This window comes from Engystomops pustulosus, chromosome 4 (genome assembly GCF_040894005.1).
Source record: "Engystomops pustulosus chromosome 4, aEngPut4.maternal, whole genome shotgun sequence".
NCBI lineage: Eukaryota > Metazoa > Chordata > Amphibia > Anura > Leptodactylidae > Engystomops > Engystomops pustulosus.
In genome coordinates this window covers 203,591,610-203,600,458 of record NC_092414.1, presented here as the reverse complement: position 1 = coordinate 203,600,458, position 8,849 = coordinate 203,591,610, and the positions used below count along the sequence as shown (strand labels likewise).

The following is an 8,849-nucleotide window of genomic DNA, read 5'->3' as shown; positions in this document are numbered from 1 at the left end:
AATGGGTGGGATTGTTTAGAGCAACAGTAACCATTTATGGAACATCCAGAGGAGAGCCAGAGGGAGAAGCCCTGTAATGAGTCACATACAGATGTAATATAGAGGGAGATGTTATATGGAGTAATGGGAGGAGATATAGGGAGGATGTATAGAGTAATAGGAGGAGATATAGGAGGATATATGGAGTAATAGGAGGATATATAGGAGGATATATGGAGTAATAGGAGGAGATATAGGAGAGGATATACAGAGTAATAGGAGGAGATATAGGGAGGATATATGGAGTAATAGGAGGAGATATAGGAGGATATATGGAGTAATAGGAGGAGATATAGGAGGATATATGGAGTAATAGGAGGAGATATAGGAGAGGATATACAGAGTAATAGGAGGAGATATAGGGAGGATATATGGAGTAATAGGAGGAGATATAGGAGGATATATGGAGTAATAGGAGGAGATATAGGGAGGATATATGGAGTAATAGGAGGAGATATAGGGAGGATATATGGAGTAATAGGAGGAGATATAGGAGAGGATATACAGAGTAATAGGAGGAGGTATAGGGGAGGATATATGGAGTAATAGGAGGAGATATAGGGAGGATATATGGAGTAATAGGAGGAGATATAGGAGAGGATATACAGAGTAATAGGAGGAGATATAGGAGGATATATGGAGTAATAGGAGGAGATATAGGAGAGGATATACAGAGTAATAGGAGGAGGTATAGGGGAGGATATATGGAGTAATAGGAGGAGATATAGGGAGGATATATGGAGTAATAGGAGGAGATATAGGGGAGGATATATGGAGTAATAGGAGGAGATATAGGGAGGATACATGGAGTAATAGGAGGAGATATAGGAGGATATATGGAGTAATAGGAGGAGATATAGGGAGGATATATGGAGTAATAGGAGGAGATATAGGAGGATATATGGAGTAATAGGAGGAGATATAGGGAGGATATATGGAGTAATAGGAGGAGATATAGGGGAGGATATATGGTGTAATAGGAGGAGATATAGGGAGGATATATGGAGTAATAGGAGGAGATATAGGAGAGGATATATGGAGTAATAGGAGGAGATATAGGAGGATACATGGAGTAATAGGAGGAGATATAGGAGGATATATGGAGTAATAGGAGGAGATATAGGGAGGATATATGGAGTAATAGGAGGAGATATAGGAGGATATATGGAGTAATAGGAGGAGATATAGGGAGGATATATGGAGTAATAGGAGGAGATATAGGGGAGGATATAAGGTGTAATAGGAGGAGATATAGGGAGGATATATGGAGTAATAGGAGGAGATATAGGAGGATATATGGAGTAATAGGAGGAGATATAGGGAGGATATATGGAGTAATAGGAGGAGATATAGGGGAGGATATATGGTGTAATAGGAGGAGATATAGGGAGGATATATGGAGTAATAGGAGGAGATATAGGAGGATATATGGAGTAATAGGAGGAGATATAGGAGGATATATGGAGTAAAAGGAGGAGATATAAGGAGGATATATGGAGTAATAGGAGGAGATATAGGAGGATATATGGAGTAATAGGAGGAGATATAGGAGGATATATGGAGTAATAGGAGGAGATATAGGGAGGATATATGGAGTAATAGGAGGAGATTAGGAGAGGTTATATGGAGTAATAGGAGGAGATATAAGGAGGATATATGGACTAATAGGAGGAGATATAGGGAGGATATATGGAGTAATAGGAGGAGATATAGGGAGGATATATGGAGTAATAGGAGTAGATATAGGGAGGATATATGGAGTAATAGGAGGAGATATAGGAGGATATATGGACTAATAGGAGGAGATATAGGAGGATATATGGAGTAATAGGAGGAGATATAGGGAGGATATATGGAGTAAGAGGAGGAGATATAGGGGAGGATATATGGAGTAATAGGAGGAGATATAGGGAGGATATATGGAGTAATAGGAGGAGATATAGGAGGATATATGGACTAATAGGAGGAGATATAAGGAGGATATATGGACTAATAGGAGGAGATATAGGGAGGATATATGGAGTAATAAGAGGAGATATAGGGAGGATATATGGAGTAATAGGAGGAGATATAGGGAGGATATATGGAGTAATAGGAGGAGATATAAGGAGGATATATGGAGTAATAGGAGGAGATATAGGAGGATATATGGAGTAATAGGAGGAGATATAGGAGAGGATATATGGAGTAATAGGAGGGGATATAGGGATGATATATGGAGTAATAGGAGGAGATATAGGGGGGATATATGGAGTAATAGGAGGAGATATAGGGAGGATATATGGAGTAATAGGAGGAGATATAGGGAGGATATATGGAGTAATAGGAGGAGATATAGGGGAGGATATATGGAGTAATAGGAGGAGATATAGGGAGGATATATGGAGAAATAAGAGGAGATATAGGGAAGATATATGGAGTAATAGGGGGAGATATAGGGAGTATATATGGAGTAATAGGAGAAGATATACGGAGGATATATGGAGTAATAGGAGGAGAAATAGGGAGGATATATGGAGTAATAGGAGGAGATATAAGGAGGATATATGGAGTAATAGGAGGAGATATAGGAGGATATATGGAGTAATAGGAGGAGATATAGGGGAGGATATATGGAGTAATAGGAGGGGATATAGGGATGATATATGGAGTAATAGGAGGAGATATAGGGAGAATATATGGAGTAATAGGAGGAGATATAGGGAGGATATATGGAGTAATAGGAGGAGATATAGGGGAGGATATATGGAGCAATAGGAGGAGATATAGGGAGGATATATGGAGAAATAAGAGGAGATATAGGGAAGAAATATGGAGTAATAGGGGGAGATATAGGGAGTGTATATGGAGTAATAGGAGAAGATATAGGGAGGATATATGGAGTAATAGGAGGAGATATAGGAGGATATATGGAGTAATAGGCGGAGATATAGGGAGGATATATGGAGTAATAGGAGGAGATATAGGGAGGATCTATAGAGTAATAGGGGGAGATATAGGGGGGATAGATGGAGTAATAGGAGGAGATATAGGGAGGATGTATGGAGTAATAGGAGGAGATATAGGGGAGGATATATGGAGTAATAGGAGGAGATATAGGGAGGATATATGGAGTAATAAGAGGAGATATAGGGAGGATGTAAGGAGTAATAGGAGGAGATATAGGAGGATAAATGGAGTAATAGGAGGAGGTATAGGGGAGGATATATGGAGTAATAAGAGGAGATATAGGGCAGGATATATGGAGTAATAGGAGGAGGTATAGGGGAGGATATATGGAGTAATAGGAGGAGATATAGGGAGGATATATGGAGTAAGAGGAGGAGATATAGGGAGGATATATGGAGTAATAGGAGAAGGTATAGGGGAGGATACATGGAGTAATAGGAGGAGATATAGGAGGATATATGGAGTAATAGGAGGAGATATAGGAGGATATATGGAGTAATAGGAGGAGATATAGAGGGAGATGTTATATGGAGTAATGGGAGGAGATATAGGGAGGATGTATAGAGTAATAGGAGGAGATATAGGAGGATATATGGAGTAATAGGAGGAGATATAGGAGGATATATGGAGTAATAGGAGGAGATATAGGAGAGGATATACAGAGTAATAGGAGGAGATATAGGGAGGATATATGGAGTAATAGGAGGAGATATAGGAGAGGATATACAGAGTAATAGGAGGAGGTATAGGGGAGGATATATGGAGTAATAGGAGGAGATATAGGGAGGATATATGGAGTAATAGGAGGAGATATAGGAGAGGATATACAGAGTAATAGGAGGAGATATAGGAGGATATATGGAGTAATAGGAGGAGATATAGGAGGATATATGGAGTAATAGGAGGAGATATAGGGAGGATATATGGAGTAATAGGAGGAGATATAGGAGGATATATGGAGTAATAGGAGGAGATATAGGGAGGATATATGGAGTAATAGGAGGAGATATAGGGGAGGATATATGGTGTAATAGGAGGAGATATAGGGAGGATATATGGAGTAATAGGAGGAGATATAGGAGAGGATATATGGAGTAATAGGAGGAGATATAGGAGGATACATGGAGTAATAGGAGGAGATATAGGAGGATATATGGAGTAATAGGAGGAGATATAGGGAGGATATATGGAGTAATAGGAGGAGATATAGGAGGATATATGGAGTAATAGGAGGAGATATAGGGAGGATATATGGAGTAATAGGAGGAGATATAGGGGAGGATATATGGTGTAATAGGAGGAGATATAGGGAGGATATATGGAGTAATAGGAGGAGATATAGGAGGATATATGGAGTAATAGGAGGAGATATAGGGAGGATATATGGAGTAATAGGAGGAGATATAGGGGAGGATATATGGTGTAATAGGAGGAGATATAGGGAGGATATATGGAGTAATAGGAGGAGATATAGGAGGATATATGGAGTAATAGGAGGAGATATAGGAGGATATATGGAGTAAAAGGAGGAGATATAAGGAGGATATATGGAGTAATAGGAGGAGATATAGGAGGATATATGGAGTAATAGGAGGAGATATAGGAGGATATATGGAGTAATAGGAGGAGATATAGGGAGGATATATGGAGTAATAGGAGGAGATTAGGAGAGGTTATATGGAGTAATAGGAGGAGATATAAGGAGGATATATGGACTAATAGGAGGAGATATAGGAGGATATATGGAGTAATAGGAGGAGATATAGGGAGGATATATGGAGTAATAGGAGTAGATATAGGGAGGATATATGGAGTAATAGGAGGAGATATAGGAGGATATATGGACTAATAGGAGGAGATATAGGAGGATATATGGAGTAATAGGAGGAGATATAGGGAGGATATATGGAGTAAGAGGAGGAGATATAGGGGAGGATATATGGAGTAATAGGAGGAGATATAGGGAGGATATATGGAGTAATAGGAGGAGATATAGGAGGATATATGGACTAATAGGAGGAGATATAAGGAGGATATATGGACTAATAGGAGGAGATATAGGGAGGATATATGGAGTAATAAGAGGAGATATAGGGAGGATATATGGAGTAATAGGAGGAGATATAGGAGGATATATGGAGTAATAGGAGGAGATATAAGGAGGATATATGGAGTAATAGGAGGAGATATAGGAGGATATATGGAGTAATAGGAGGAGATATAGGGGAGGATATATGGAGTAATAGGAGGGGATATAGGGATGATATATGGAGTAATAGGAGGAGATATAGGGGGAATATATGGAGTAATAGGAGGAGATATAGGGAGGATATATGGAGTAATAGGAGGAGATATAGGGAGGATATATGGAGTAATAGGAGGAGATATAGGGGAGGATATATGGAGTAATAGGAGGAGATATAGGGAGGATATATAGAGAAATAAGAGGAGATATAGGGAAGATATATGGAGTAATAGGGGGAGATATAGGGAGTATATATGGAGTAATAGGAGAAGATATACGGAGGATATATGGAGTAATAGGAGGAGATATAGGGAGGATATATGGAGTAATAGGAGGAGATATAAGGAGGATATATGGAGTAATAGGAGGAGATATAGGAGGATATATGGAGTAATAGGAGGAGATATAGGGGAGGATATATGGAGTAATAGGAGGGGATATAGGGATGATATATGGAGTAATAGGAGGAGATATAGGGAGAATATATGGAGTAATAGGAGGAGATATAGGGAGGATATATGGAGTAATAGGAGGAGATATAGGGGAGGATATATGGAGTAATAGGAGGAGATATAGGGAGGATATATGGAGAAATAAGAGGAGATATAGGGAAGATATATGGAGTAATAGGGGGAGATATAGGGAGTATATATGGAGTAATAGGAGAAGATATAGGGAGGATATATGGAGTAATAGGAGGAGATATAGGGAGGATATATGGAGTAATAGGAGGAGATATAGGGAGGATATATGGAGTAATAGGAGGAGATATAGGGAGGATCTATAGAGTAATAGGGGGAGATATAGGGGGGGATAGATGGAGTAATAGGAGGAGATATAGGGAGGATGTATGGAGTAATAGGAGGAGATATAGGGGAGGATATATGGAGTAAAAGGAGGAGATATAGGGAGGATATATGGAGTAATAAGAGGAGATATAGGGAGGATGTAAGGAGTAATAGGAGGAGATATAGGAGGATAAATGGAGTAATAGGAGGAGGTATAGGGGAGGATATATGGAGTAATAAGAGGAGATATAGGGCAGGATATATGGAGTAATAGGAGGAGGTTATAGGGGAGGATATATGGAGTAATAGGAGGAGATATAGGGAGGATATATGGAGTAATAGGAGGAGATATAGGGAGGATATATGGAGTAATAGGAGGAGATATAGGAGGATATATGGAGAAATAGGAGGGGATATAGGAGGATATATGGAGTAATAGGAGGAGATATAGGAGAGGATATATGGAGTAATAGGAGGAGATATAGGAGAGGATATATGGAATAATAGGAGGAGATATAGGAGAGGATATATGGAGTAATAGGAGGAGATATAGGGAGGATATATGGAGTAATAGGAGGAGATATAGGAGGATATATGGAGAAATAGGAGGGGATATAGGAGGATATATGGAGTAATAGGAGGAGATATAGGAGAGGATATATGGAGTAATAGGAGGAGATATAGGAGAGGATATATGGAATAATAGGAGGAGATATAGGAGAGGATATATGGAGTAATAGGAGGAGATATAGAAGGATATATGAAGTAATAGGAGGAGATATAGGGAGGATATATGGAGTAATAGGAGGAGATATAGAGAGGATATATGGAGTAGTAGGAGGAGATATAGGAGGATACATGGAGTAATAGGAGGAGATATAGGAGGATATATGGAGTAATAGGAGGAGATATAGGGAGGATATATGAAGTAATAGGAGGGGGTATAGGAGGATATATGGAGTAATAGGAGGGGATATTGGAGGATATATGGAGTAATAGGAGGAGATATAGGGAGGATATATGGAGTAATAGGAGGAGATATAGGGAGGATATATGGAGTAATAGGAGGAGATATAGGAGGATATATGGAGTAATAGGAGGAGATATAGGAGGATATATGGAGTAATAGGAGGAGATATAGGGAGGATATATGAAGTAATAGGAGGGGGTATAGGAGGATATATGGAGTAATAGGAGGGGATATAGGAGGATATATGGAGTAATAGGAGGAGATATAGGGAGGATATATGGAGTAATAGGAGGATATATAGGGAGGATATATGGAGTAATAGGAGGAGATATAGGAGGATATATGGAGTAATAGGAGGAGATATAGGGGAGGATATATGGAGTAATATGAGGAGATATAGGGAGGATATATGGAGTAATAGGAGGAGATATAGGAGAGGATATATGGAATAATAGGAGGAGATATAGGGAGGATATATGGAGTAATAGATGGAGATATAGGAGGATATATGGAGTAATAGGAGGAGGTATAGGGGAGGATTTATGGAGTAATAGGTGGAGATATAGGAGAGGATATATGGAGTAATAGGAGGAGATATAGCGGAGGATATATGGAGTAATAGGAGGAGATATAGGGGAGGATATATGGAGTGATAGGCGGAGATATACGGAGGATATATGGAGTAATAGGAGGAGATATAGGAGAATATATGGGGTAATAGGAGGAGATATAGGGAGGATATATGGAGTAATAGGAGGAGATATAGGAGGATATATGGAGTAATAGGAGGAGATATAGGAGAATATATGGGGTAATAGGAGGAGATATAGGGAGGATATATGGAGTAATAGATGGAGATATAGGAGGATATATGGAGTAATAGGAGGAGGTATAGGGAGGATATATGGAGTAATAGGAGGAGATATAGGGAGGATATATGGAGTAATAGGAGGAGATATAGGGAGGATAAATGGAGTAGTAGAGGAGATATAGGGAGGATATATGGAGTAATAGGAGGAGATAGAGGGAGGAGAGAGGGAGGAAGAGGAGGAGAATAGGAGGAGTGTGGAGGATGTGGAGGAGAGAGGAGGAAGTGAGGAGATGTGTGGGTGATGGAGGTGTTAGGGAGGAGTGAGGTGGAGATAGAGGAGGAGATAGAGGGAGGTTGAGGAGGAGTGAGAGGAGGAGATAGGGAGAATTGGAGGAGAGAGTGGGGAGGATAGAGGGAGGGTAGAGGGGAGAGAGGGAGGAGAGAGGGAGTAGTGAGGAGAGAGAGGGAGGAGAGAGGGAGGATGAGGAGGAGTGGAGAGAGGTGGGTGTGGGAGGTGTGAGGAGGTAGAGGTGGAGTGTGAGGGAGGAGTGAGGGGGGGAGGAGAGTGAGGGAGGTGTGTGGAGGTTGTGGAGGTGTGTGGGAGGTGTGTGGGAGTGTGGAGTGTGGGAGGTGTGTGGGAGTAGTGTGGAGTGTGTGGGTGTGTGTGGTGAGGGGGGAGAGTGGGGGAGTGGGAGGTTGTGGAGGGAGTGTGAGGTGGAGTGTGGGAGGTTGTGGTGGAGAGAGTGGGAGGTGTGGAGGATGGTTGTGGTGGTGTGTGTGGTGGTTGGGGTGGTTGTGGAGGTGTGTGTGGGTGGTGCGTGTGTTGTGCACTCGGGCAGGGTGCGCGCGCGGGGCCGCGCCGCCGCGGGGGGGGGGGGTGTGTGTGCTCGCTCGGGGGTGTGGCGTGTGTGCCGCCCGTGTGCGCCGCCGTGGTCCGCATGTGTGCAGCACGTGTGAGCCGCAGTGGTCGACTGTGTGCAGCCAGTGTGCGCAGCCGTGGTAGCATGTGTGCAGAACGTGTGCGGAGCAGTGGTACGCCTGTGTGTC

The 8,849-nt window shown here is 41.3% G+C and overlaps 1 protein-coding gene across 3 annotated transcripts in view; it reads right to left on the bottom strand.

The window, feature by feature from the left end:
- Nucleotides 1–8,849, bottom strand: part of PDE4A (phosphodiesterase 4A) — an 873,456-nt gene that overhangs the window by 532,955 nt on the left and 331,652 nt on the right. The window lies entirely within an intron of this gene.